Source organism: Biomphalaria glabrata, chromosome 2 (genome assembly GCF_947242115.1).
Source record: "Biomphalaria glabrata chromosome 2, xgBioGlab47.1, whole genome shotgun sequence".
NCBI lineage: Eukaryota > Metazoa > Mollusca > Gastropoda > Planorbidae > Biomphalaria > Biomphalaria glabrata.
Window position 1 is genome coordinate 14,588,515 of NC_074712.1, and position 12,951 is coordinate 14,601,465.

The 12,951-nt window shown below is 37.4% G+C and overlaps 1 protein-coding gene across 2 annotated transcripts in view; it reads left to right on the forward strand.

Annotated features, from left to right (window-relative positions):
- Positions 1-6,943: 6,943 nt before the first annotated feature.
- Positions 6,944-12,951, forward strand: part of LOC106080048 (uncharacterized) — a 31,408-nt gene continuing 25,400 nt past the window's right edge. For both annotated transcript variants that reach the window (XM_056019296.1, XM_056019295.1), the window contains exon 1: positions 6,944-7,051. The gene's annotated coding sequence lies outside the window, so the exon portion shown is untranslated. The remainder of the gene's footprint in view (positions 7,052-12,951) is intronic.

Sequence of the window (12,951 nt, forward strand, 5' to 3'; positions counted from 1 at the left end):
TCTACAGTGCATTTTCCTGCTATTAAAAAGTCTTATTTCAAAAATTAATGTGCTATTCTTACTGACTTAAATCCTCCCGCGCCGTTCGGCGCATTTGCCGTCAAGCTGTTTCCAAAAAAATCTGTCACTGTTAATTTCTGAAACCTCTTCCCACCTGCTCCAAGGACCTTCATGAATGTGTGGCGCCAAGTAGTACTAGGATGTTTTCGCAACTCTTATTATGCGTAATTCATTTTGTCGGAGAACATGTCCCGCAAACCTCATGCGACGGTCTGTCACAATCTTACTAAGGGGTCGACTCCCACTTCGGCATAAGATTTTATTGATTTAGACCCGATCTCAATAACTGACTCCTAAAATCTGTCTTAGCCATCTCTGTTGAGCCACATCAGTGTTTTTCAATTTCGGCAGATGACAATTCACTGCACTTTATTAATGGAGCATCGCCACTGGTAGAAATGTGTAACCTTTATTGAATACGCTCTTGGAATTAGGTGACTGTAGTTTGCTTTAGATATTTTATCGAAAAGGGAAGTTTTATCGTCAAAATCATCTTTTGGGGGTTTTAAACTAAAAAATCTGAGGACTTTGTTGTTGTTTTTTTAATTCAAAACCCCATTTAGCTACGATCATAGAATTTGGTAACAGTAATTTGTTTTAGAATAATATTGAAGATAGACGTTTTCCACCTCAAAACGCTCTGCAGGGGGATTAAAACACAAAACCATCTGGAGGAGAGGAGTTTAAACTCAAAACCCCCAATTGGCTTGGCTACGCTCAAATAATTTTATTGTGTAATTTGCTTTTTTTTATATTGAAGAGGTATTTTTTAGCATCAAACCCTTCTGAAGGGAGGTTTAAACTCAAAACCCCATTGGCAACGCTCATAGTATTTTGAGTGCGTAATTTGCTTTTTTTTTTCATTGAAGATGTATTTTTTAGCTTCAAACCCCGCTAGCGGGGGGTTTAAACTCAAACCCCTCATTGGCTACACTCATAGATTTTAGAGTGTGTAATTTGCTTTTTTTTTTAATTGATGATGTACTTTTTAGCTTCAAACTCCACTGGAGGGGAGTTTAAGGTTAAAACTGAGTCAAAACCCATTTAGCTACGCTCATAACATTTTGAGTGCATAATTTGCTTTTTTTTCTTATTGAAGAGGGGGTTTATCGTAAATTTTGGAGGGGGTTTTAAAATCAAAATCTTCCTGTGCTCTTGGAATTTGGCGATTGTCGTTTGCATTTTTTTTTCTGTTTGTTTTATAGAAGAGGGAGATTTAACTGCAAAAACCCCTGGTAGGGGGTTACAAACTCAAAACCCCCTGGTAGGGGGTTTTAAACTCAAACCGCCCCCCCCTACTACGGGGGGAGGGTTTAAACTCAAAACCCCCTGGTAGGGGTTTTAAACTCAAAACCCCCTTAGCTGCGCTGGGGCAAGTTATGGTTTAGTATTAAAATCTCACCTACAATAAACAAAATCAAAGCAAAAAATCAGTCACTTAAAGTCCGTCTCTCCCCCCCCGGGGGGGATTTCATTAGGTGGGGGTTGAACTCCAACTCCCCCCCGGCTACGCCCATGATATATATATATATATATATATATATATATATATATATATATATATATATATATATATATATATATATATATATATATATATATATATATATATATATATATATATATATATATATATATATATATATATATATATATATATATATAATGTTTACTTGCCGCAACATGGCCGATTATTTTTTAAGAAAGGCGTGCGATTGGAAATATTCTTTATTGTTTTTGTTTTGCACAACTTTCAGTGACCTATGGATAATCTCTTTTGTGAGCTAATTGGGGGGGGGGGGGGGGGTGATTTGGAAGACGTTTTCGGTGCTGCCTTTTCAAAACTCTATTTTAAAAAATGTTACTGATTTTGTATTCGAACTACAGGTCTCGAATTTCTATAATTGAAATTATGCCAAAAGTCACTGTGATATCCAAGTACTTATTCGAAATATTTATTGCTATCTTTTGTTAGTTTCCAATTTTTATTCAACGATTAATTCTCTACGTAAGGCTTATTATCCCTTATCTAGTACTGTCTCTGTATAAAACAAAATTAACTGATTACGACTAATTGATCAAATAGTGGAGTATTCAATTTCCAATGACTCATGCGTTGTTAAAGACAAAAACACAAATTGTGGAGAGTTTCAACTTGATTCGAGCATGGGCAAAGGAAGAACTAACGTGTGCAAGATTTGCACCAGACCAGAGTGAGCTGATAGAAGCTATGTAAGAATCCAAAGAAAAAAAAATCATTTCCAACGAGGAGGTCATCTGCATGTACTGCACTCTACGTTCGGGTCAGACTACTAAGAGAATGTCACTCTCATGTCAACTTGTCAAAGCGCGAGTGCATGTTCTTGACTCAAATGTACCGAAACGCTTTTTTTTCTTTTGTTTGTCTCCCCCTTGATCTTATAACGTGCAGCTATAACTCGAGAGGCGAATTATCCCCCTTGTCAGTTTGTTAATAATTCTTTCTCCCCCTCCAATATTGTTGAACCTGCCTTCAGTTTGCCTTGTTCTGTGATTAAACATGGCTTCCACTTGCTTCCTTTAGGTCAACAGTTTTTAGTTCCCATTTTTTTTTCTTTCCATAACTTTCTGTCATTCAGCTACCTCCCATTTAATATTAATATATGATTCCTTCCCCTGCATGGTACGTGCGTTGGACGCCCTAATTAAAAGAGCTCTTGGTTATAATGCTCCATTTCGTTTTTAATTTTAGCTTTAGACTAAAAGCAATTAATTACTTTTGACGTAGAAAAATGTTAATTGGTATAACAATGAAAGAGTATAATAGTTGTGTGTGTCTTGTTGTCGTATTGACGCATTCCAAACATTACAATAACACATTAAGCTCCTGACAAGCCAAAAAATTATAAATAAAAAGACGTAAAACATATATATATATTTGCCGTTTGTTCAGAACTTTGTAATATCTAAAATTGTATGTTATTCTGGATGGACGGACAGACAGACCCCACAAAACTAGAAAAAAATGAAACGAAATTAAGTTAAGTACCAAATGAGTGTTAATAAGTAATTAAAGCAGATGGAATTATTGTTTGACACTTTGGACATTCAAATGCTGGCCTTCAAAGACATAGTTGGTAGTGCGAATAAGAAATTGAATCGCTGCGGTTTCGATCTTGAAAATGGCTTAGTTAATTAAGAACAGGTTAAATTTTCGTACTTTATTTTCCACGGTAAGCGGGAGAATTATTGATTATGAGTGGTCAGGACCAAGAATTTTATATCTTAGATTATTGTCAGAAATATACTACAATGTATTATAGGGGTAGTGTATAATCAATTAGTAATATTAGTGTTACTAAGATGAAATCTCCTTTTAAAAATGGTGCACATGTTTTGGTATTAAAAAAAACTACAGTTTGTTTATATAATCTTAAAAAATACAATAGTTCACTAGAAAGAAACAACAAGTTAACCATTACACATACACATTTGGAGTACGCTACAGGTGATTGCGTAATTAGATTTTCAAACCCGTTTTTGTTTTAGCTTTTTAAAGATGTAAACGTGACAGACAGACAGACAGACAGACATACTTTACAAGGAGTTACAAGGAGTCAACTAATAATCGTGCTAATAGATAACTATTGCTAACAATGTTCACTATTGTATATAAATCACTAATGCTAACAAATTACGATTGCTAATACATCACTATTGCTAATAAATCACTATTGCTAATAAATCACTATTGCTAATAAATCACTATTGCTAACATTCAATATGGCAATAAATGAATATCCAAGCAAATCATCATCGCTACTTAATCATTACCTATAGTACGATATTATAGTTAATACATCTCTAAAGCTAAAAATTAGCAATCGCTAACTTATAATCATTGTAAACAAATCGTTGTTTGGGAATAAATCCTTTTGCTAAAAACAATTATAGCTAATAAATCACTATCTCTAACGATTCATCGCTAATTCTATGGTATGAAGATGATCATTGTTTTCCTTTGTTCACGTCTACTGAGGAAACTGTAGGCCCGATTAATATTTCATTTTTGTTTTTATCAGTAGAAACTGGATTCAGCTTCAATAGTATTCATTCAATCATTAAGTCTCTATATTTATGACACGCATGCCAATCTGGGACACACGTCATAGCTTCGTGACATTACAACATTTTCTCACAGCTCTATTTTTATGCCAGGCCAACCACTACTGTCAGTGCCAGGACCATGACATTAGCCAGTGTCATCAGGCCCAGTAACCTCGTCAACAGACCCGTGTAATGTCATTTGAATCAAGTTGTGTCCTGCCAACCAACGCAAGGGCCCTTAAGGCTGGGTGTATGTGTGTGTGTGTGCGTGAGCGCTCGATATGTGTGCTAGATGTGAGGGTGTGAGTGAGCATCATGTGGGTGTGTATGTGTTTGGTAGAGAATGAGAGTGCGTGTGTGTGTGTGTGTGATTGGGTAAGGGAACGAAGCATCAACTCACACTAAACACGTCGATTCGTTAGGTCTGATGGGAGATGCTGTCTACAGGTTTAGCAGTTCCTTCACGTCCCCTACCTGATTGGTTGAGTGACACCCGGGCAGACGGCAAGGGTCTGATGATTCTCTTTACTCATTCACCCCTCGCCCCCCTTTCCCTCCAATTTCAGTATTTAGCTAGATTCTCGAGCCGCTCCCTGCATTTCAATAGTCAAGACGAGCCGACATCGAGCGGTCTGTTTCGCCCGGCACAATATATCCAATCGTCTCGAAAACCTGTATGGATTCTCTTCTCTCCCCTTCTTGAAACGGAAGTCTATTGCCCATGTCAGCGGTTTCCTTTAAGTAAGTGTAGCGGGAGAAGTGGAACGAGAGAGTTGGGGTGGTAGGGTGGAGGGAGGGGGGTACAGCGTGCGTCCTCCGTTCTTTGGCTGCCAATTTCTGCTCATTAGCCCCGGAGCTCGATCGGGTGAAATTTAGTTTCGTTTCGAAGACGCTTCCTTGCTACTTGAGTGACTTTACGTCTGTCTCATTACAAGGACAGATATTATGTCTGTCTGTCTGTCTGTCTCTAGTTCTTTCACTCCGGTATCCTTTAATAGGGTCTTTGATGACAATGGTAAGGAAAAGGGTGTGGTGATTTGTTAAAACGGTGGGGGTGTGTGTGGGGGGGGGGGACATGAGACAAATGTTGAAGGAGCTAGACAAAAAATAAAATTCAAAGAAAAACGCTGAGGAGTGCAACAAAGCAACAAAGCAACAAAGCAACAAAGCACGCGATTTCCGGGAATTCAGGCATACTAAGTCTTCTTTCCCGGGATTTGGTCACTTAGTCAATGTTCAAGGCATCAAGCGATGGGTTTCCTTCCATCGAAACAACATTATGCTTGCTACGTCTTAAGTCAGGGAGGAGGAGGGATGAAAGAGGCATGGAAAATGGGGGTTCAGGGCAAACAGGGGCGAGGCCTTTAATGTTGTCACATGGGGGCAAATGTCATCTTGGCACCCTCCTTGACGGAAGCAGCTCCACAGCGTACCTCAAGGGGAGAGGGTCGTGATCTGATTGTCCCTCCACGACATGGACAAGGAAAACGGCCAGGAGGGAAGCAGCAAGGGGGAGAGAAGGAGGGACCTTACAGTAACTAATCTGTCGAGGTTAACAAGCAGGCTGTAATCGTGCAATTACTGGACCTTGTTGTTGGTAGTCGCCCCGAGACAGTCCGGCGGCTCTAGCCGGCCTCATCTCTTGTGTTTCCACGTAGAGGTTATAGGTCATCATATGTTTGTTGTTCTTTGCTATAAGAACATATAAAACAGATGTTTGTGCAGTTCTATGGTACAAGGGCTTATAGAACTGCTGTTAGTGCAGTTAAATGCAGTTAAATGTTAGATGGGCATGTAAAAAAAAACAACAGAAGTTTGTTAGGGCTAGTGTAGTTCTATGTTAGAAGTGCATATATAAAACAACAACATATGTTTGTTAGTGTCAGTGCAGTTCTATGGTACAAGAGAAAGTTTGTTAGGGCCACTGCACCACTAAGTTTGCTTCAAGACCTTGACATTGACATTGTGTGTATCGGTAGTTACATGGTTATATATACGTATACTAAACAATTGTAGCCAATTGCTCAACGGGCGAATGTGGTTTGTTTTAAAAAACACGACATTTTAAATTTTCATTTACAGTCTGGACCGACTGTCGCAGGTTCGAATCTGTACTAGAGTATGCTATTTGACCTGTCTAAAAACTAGACATTTAGCCTTATTTCCGCTTCCGTTTGCTTTGACGGACACTTTCATACACATATGATTTGATCGACATGTCGAATATTTCCACATCAGACCTTTAGGGACCTTATTGTAAAAGTCTCAAGACCCAAGCAGGATAAAAAAATAAAAAGCTGGTTACGTGAACGCTAGTCTGTTCATCTACAAGTGTTATTTAATTACAGAGGTACTGGGTCACTTCTTTATTAATTTTTTTTATAGAGAATCCCTTCGCACTGTTTTGTATTTTAACCTACAAGACACACACACACAAAACTGATGAGAATCACCCAAAACTTACCAACATATTGGACAATTAAATAATAAAAACATCTACCATTACAATTATTTTAGATATACATATATACATGCATAATCTATATATATTTCCTACATACACATACATAAAACATATTTTATAGCTATCGTTCTACATGAGGTCCGACCAATGGGCTCTCACTATAGAACATTATGTCAGGAACACCGCCAACAATCGATAGTTATAGTTTATAGGATATTGATTTTTTTTTTATTTTTTTGCGATCGAGCTCTCCCTTCCACGCGTTGTTTACCTGTTGTGACGTCAGCCGTTTTGAAGTGAGATTAAGTATTGAAGAACCAAGTGAAGGGAGATTATTCAGTACGTCTCAGCATTTCGTTAGCAAAAGGGCCTGCATTTCTACACGGTGTTAAGTTTAAAAATTGTGGCTACCGCGGTGTATACCGTTGAAGGTTAGCGCAGGTAAGTGTCGCACAAGGTAGATAATCTTCAGGTTATTAGTCTGACAAGTTGTGATAATTATAGTGTTAAATATCACCCAAATTATTGACTTCCCGAACTTGAGTGTTAGTTATGTACAAGTCTTTTGGTTACGTGAGCGCAAGCGTAGTTCGAAATAGGCTACATTATTTCGCTACCATGTTAACCCTACTAGCTAGAGTTATAAATTATATGCAGTCTTTACCTTGTAAACTTTCTCACACTGTTACGATATGTTTTTAGAGTATGTAGACTACTAGTATAGAACACTTAGGACTTGACATAAGAACATTGTCTCTTGATTTTAATAATGAGTTTACATATTCTTAAAAAAAAAAAAAAAAAGAAAACTAACAACGTAGTTGTCAAAGAGATGATTTGACAGCTATGTTTAGTTCTAAATGTTTTCTATTGCGGCAGACATATCTGATACCGTTCAAGTCTTGACTAATCCGCCTTACGGAAATCAATTTAAAAATAACAGAAGTGAAAGTTGCTATGAAGCGCATGTATGGGACCAACAATGGCTCTAATTCCTGTGCAAAGAAATCTTGATTGTTTGTTTTTTTTGGAGAAAGTTGTGGGAGTGACTACTGATACCACCAGAAGTATGGCTTGGTGTGAAAAATTGTCAAGTCAAACGGAACTGTGGCAAGGTATTAAATCAGAAATATATGATGCTATGTTTAGCAGTGTAATTTGTATAACATTTCACGCGTTGAACCACAAGACTTTGAAGAATTTTCTGACAAAGATAGACTTTAAATATGAAGACGTTTTATAGTGAAGTGGCTATGTACACCAATACAGTGAGGTGGTTATGCAGACCAATACAGTGAGGTGGTTATGCAGACCAATACAGTGAGGTGGTTATGTAGACCAATACAGTGAGGTGGTTATGCAGACCAATACAGTGTAGTGGATATGCAGACCAGTACAGTGAGGTGGTTATGTAGACCAATACAGTGAAGTGGATATGCAGACCAATACAGTGAGGTGGTTATGCAGACCAATACAGTGAGGTGGTTATGCAGACCAATACAGTGAGGTGGTTATGCAGACCAATACAGTGAGGTGGTTATGTAGACCAATACAGTGAGGTGGTTATGCAGACCAATACAGTGAGGTGGTTATGTAGACCAATACAGTGAGGTGGTTATGCAGACCAATACAGTGAGGTGGTTATGCAGACCAATACAGTGAGGTGGTTATGTAGACCAATACAGTGAGGTGGTTATGTAGACCAATACAGTGAGGTGGTTATGCAGACCAATACATTTAGGTGGTTATGTAGACCAATACAGTGAGGTGGTTATGTAGACCAATACAGTGAGGTGGTTATGCAGACCAATACAGTTAAGTAGTTATGTAGACCAATACAGTGAGGTGGTTATGTAGACCAATACAGTGAGGTGGTTATGCAGACCAATACATTTAGGTGGTTATGTAGACCAATACAGTGAGGTGGTTATGCAGACCAATACAGTGAGGTGGTTATGTAGACCAATACAGTGAGGTGGTTATGCAGACCAATACAGTGTGGTGGTTATGTAGACCAATACAGTGAGGTGGTTATGCAGACCAATACAGTGAGGTGGTTATGCAGACCAATACAGTGAGGTGGTTATGTAGACCAATACAGTGAGGTGGTTATGCAGACCAATACAGTGAGGTGGTTATGCAGACCAATACAGTGAGGTGGTTATGCAGACCAAAGGTTCTAAAACCTTTTTTTTTATATGAGACATGAAATTATTTGTTTTGACGGAGAAATGTAAGCAAGTGCACCAATTTAACGACCTCTCACTTATGAGGGATTCGGCCGGCTTTTAAAAGTAAAATTACATCATTTCCAAAGGAACCCAAAACTAACAACAATAAAAACACATTTATTCCGTATGAAATAGCTATAGTGCAGCAGGATTCCCAGAAGTTGGTTTAGGAAACACTTCCTACATCCCATGAATTTATATATTTACTACATCCACTATATCACTATATCCACGTCTTTCTAATAAAAGTGCATTATTTTAAAAAATGTTTTTGTATTACTATTTTCATGTGGCTCGTGACAAGAGTATCGGAAATTAAAATTGCCCAACTAATTGTTTACGTTCGACATAACTGTTTTATCTAATGAATTGAATTGAACATTAGTGCATGTGCACAGTTTTTGCTATTACCTAATTTAATAACATCGAACCGAAGCTGAACTTTAGGTCTGATCGAACCGAACCCGAACTTTACAAGACATCGACCCGAACCGAACTTGAACTCAAATCTGACCGAACCGAACCGAACCCAACTTTCAAGAACGAATTAGTTCTTTCAAAACCGATGTAGGATATATACCTAACCTAGGCATAGTTCTTGATCCAAATTTAATTTAATTAATTTTTTTTTTACTTTAAAAATTATAACGTCAAACTATGCGGCCAACAAGCTAGAAATTCTTTTCTCAACTATAAATCAAATTTTAAGTTTCTAGGAAAATCGTTAGAGCCGTTTTTGAAATCCGCGTCCTGGTTCTAGGTTCCAGGTACCAGTTTCCATGTTCTAGCATGAATAGAGATATTGTTAAAATAAGAGTTTTTAAAAGGTTTTATATGGTACGACGTTCGCTATAGCTTATAGATTGACAGGGTATAATTCCAGTCACACATATTTATGTAAATACATACCGACCATTTTTTAAAAGTAGTTTTATTCTATTTAATTATGTGTAACATTGTTCCTTTATTCATATGCCTCATGGAAATGTTAAAATAACCGGTATATCAATACAGATACTTTGAGCCTTTCAGCCTGAATAAACCATTAAAAAAAAAATAGAATGGCTTAGAACACACGACTGACCCACAGCGTGGTGATGGCTGAGTGATGTCCAGGAACATTGTTTGCATTGATTAGCCTAGTTTTAAGTATACAATGTTGTATATCAATACAGATACTTTGAGCCTTTCAGCCTGAATAAACCATTTAAAAAAAAATAGAATGGCGTAGAACACACGACTGACCCACATCGTGGTGATGGCTGAGTGATGTCCAGGAACATTGTTTGCATTGATTAGCCTAGTTTTAAGTATACAATGTTGGACATAAAACATTAACAATAGAAATTCAGGCTGATTTGTCAGCTGGTAAACGCACTAACAAGAACATTAAGCATTATGTTTCTCGGATGTTTTGGGCTTCCATAGAAACTAAAGACAGTTACTTTAAAAAAAAAATCCTCCCAATTTCAAGATTTTCGTTTGTTTGCCATGTGAGCACATGTATGTTACGTGTGTACGTGTGTACGTACATGTGTCTACAACAGACACAAAATAGACAACCTAGTGATCATGAAGTATAAACAATGTCTGAACAATGTCTGAACAGTGTTCACCTGAGTCGTTGTGAGAATCATGGAACTTCAATGTTTTGTCTTGTGTGTTTTTTGGCAATGTCATCTTATATGGATAAAAAAAATCAACAACAAAAAACGCATAAATAATTGAAATAAACATTAAATTTCCGTTGACCGTGTGGAACAGATGCTCTTGTCCTGGATTCATTCAATTGTAGTGGAGTGGTTAGCATGTCGACCCAAGGCTTGATCCATGAGTTTGAATTCAAGTTTTCTCATTCTCCCAGTTGTTTTTAAAAAAACGCTTTAAAATAATAAAATCGATTAGTGTAAATTTCACCCAGATATTCCTTTCTCCAGACCAGTGATAGGATCATAGCGTATTGAGAAAGCTAAAAGCCTGATATAGCGCTAAACAAAAAACTATTGTTAAAACTATTATTAATCTCACAGTGTTGATATGTGTTTTCTATAGGTTGTACCACTTAGTGTTTGGGAGTAACATCCCTTGTAACTGTTGTTGTTACCTTTAATGGCGTCCTCAATAAACAGCTGATCTGTCAGTTACAAACTAGCATTAGAGTTATGTGCTAATTCGTTTAATGTTATCAACACACAGATTTATTGTGGTTGGTCTAGATCTATTACAAATTTAATTACATGGCTGATGCAAACTAATTGATACAATTGCACTTCGTATAAGATTTTATATATTTTTTTAAGCATTGGTCATGTTTAATTAAAACAAAAAAATAAAAGTAATTGCCGTAACAGTGGGCACTTCAAAAAATAAAAGCAAAAAGTCTTAACTGTAAGAAGTTAAATGTTACGCATTTGTATAAAAATGTGTTTTATATTTCTGACTTTAATATAACAATAATGAGAAATAAAAAATCGATATAAAACTTATTGGGATGATGCAACAACATTCATTTGGCGGCCACCGCGAAGAAGAACATTTAATTGTAATAAAGAAAAGTTAATATACACTTTATTTACAGGAGTTCTTTGGTAGTTGGAGAACTTCTGAAACAAAAACATAAAGGCATCAACCACTTGCATCGTCCCAAAACGAGGTCACAGGAGAATTATCTTGAAGTCAAAGATGTTTTTAAAATGATTTTTTGACAGCATTCAATGCAGTCGCGTAGCTGGGGTGGGGTGGGGGCCCACACATTATTTTTTTTACATAAAAAATTATATATTACGCAAAATGCAGGGGCCCCCAAAGATGTCAAGCCACCCGGGCACCCAAGCAAAGGAAAATTCCTAGCTACGTCCCTGATTCAATGCTAGAAAATGGTGATTAGATTAGCATCTGTTTCTGAGATATTTTAGTGACTTGGACGCAATGTCAAAATAAATCACAATCGAAGAGTCGTGGGGTCGTAGTGGCTAAAAGAAAGGAGCAGATGATCCGAAACAAATCAACGGGAGTAGACGGTGGGTCATGCTAGTAATAAAAGTATTTAAAACATAAAATAAGGCATTCGTTTGTTAATAGGAACCATCCAAAGTTTACGTTTAAGAAGTCTAAAAGCATCGTGTATCATGACATAATAAGGCCAACTCGTAAGCAGTTGTAACTGAAATCGAGTGTCATGACATAATAAGGCCAACTCGTAAGCAGTTGTAACTGAAATCGTGTGTCATGACATAATAAGGCCAACTCGTAAGCAGTTGTAACTGAAATCGTGTGTCATGACATAATAAGGCCAACTCGTAAGCAGTTGTAACTGAAATCGAGTGTCATGACATAATAAGGCCAACTCGTAAGCAGTTGTAACTGAAATCGAGTGTCATGACATAATAAGGCCAACTCGTAAGCAGTTGTAACTGAAATCGTGTGTCATGACATAATAAGGCCAACTCGTAAGCAGTTGTAACTGAAATCGTGTGTCATGACATAATAAGGCCAACTCGTAAGCAGTTGTAACTGAAATCGAGTGTCATGACATAATAAGGCCAACTCGTAAGCAGTTGTAACTGAAATCGTGTGTCATGACATAATAAGGCCAACTCGTAAGCAGTTGTAACTGAAATCGTGTGTCATGACATAATAAGGCCAACTCGTAAGCAGTTGTAACTGAAATCGTGTGTCATGACATAATAAGGCCAACTCGTAAGCAGTTGTAACTGAAATCGAGTGTCATGACATAATAAGGCCAACTCGTAAGCAGTTGTAACTGAAATCGTGTGTCATGACATAATAAGGCCAACTCGTAAGCAGTTGTAACTGAAATCGTGTGTCATGACATAATAAGGCCAACTCGTAAGCAGTTGTAACTGAAATCGTGTGTCATGACATAATAAGGCCAACTCGTAAGCAGTTGTAACTGAAATCGTGTGTCATGACATAATAAGGCCAACTCGTAAGCAGTTGTAACTGAAATCGAGTGTCATGACATAATAAGGCCAACTCGTAAGCAGTTGTAACTGAAATCGTGTGTCATGACATAATAAGGCCAACTCGTAAGCAGTTGTAACTGAAATCGTGTGTCATGACATAATAAGGCCAACTCGTAAGCAGTTG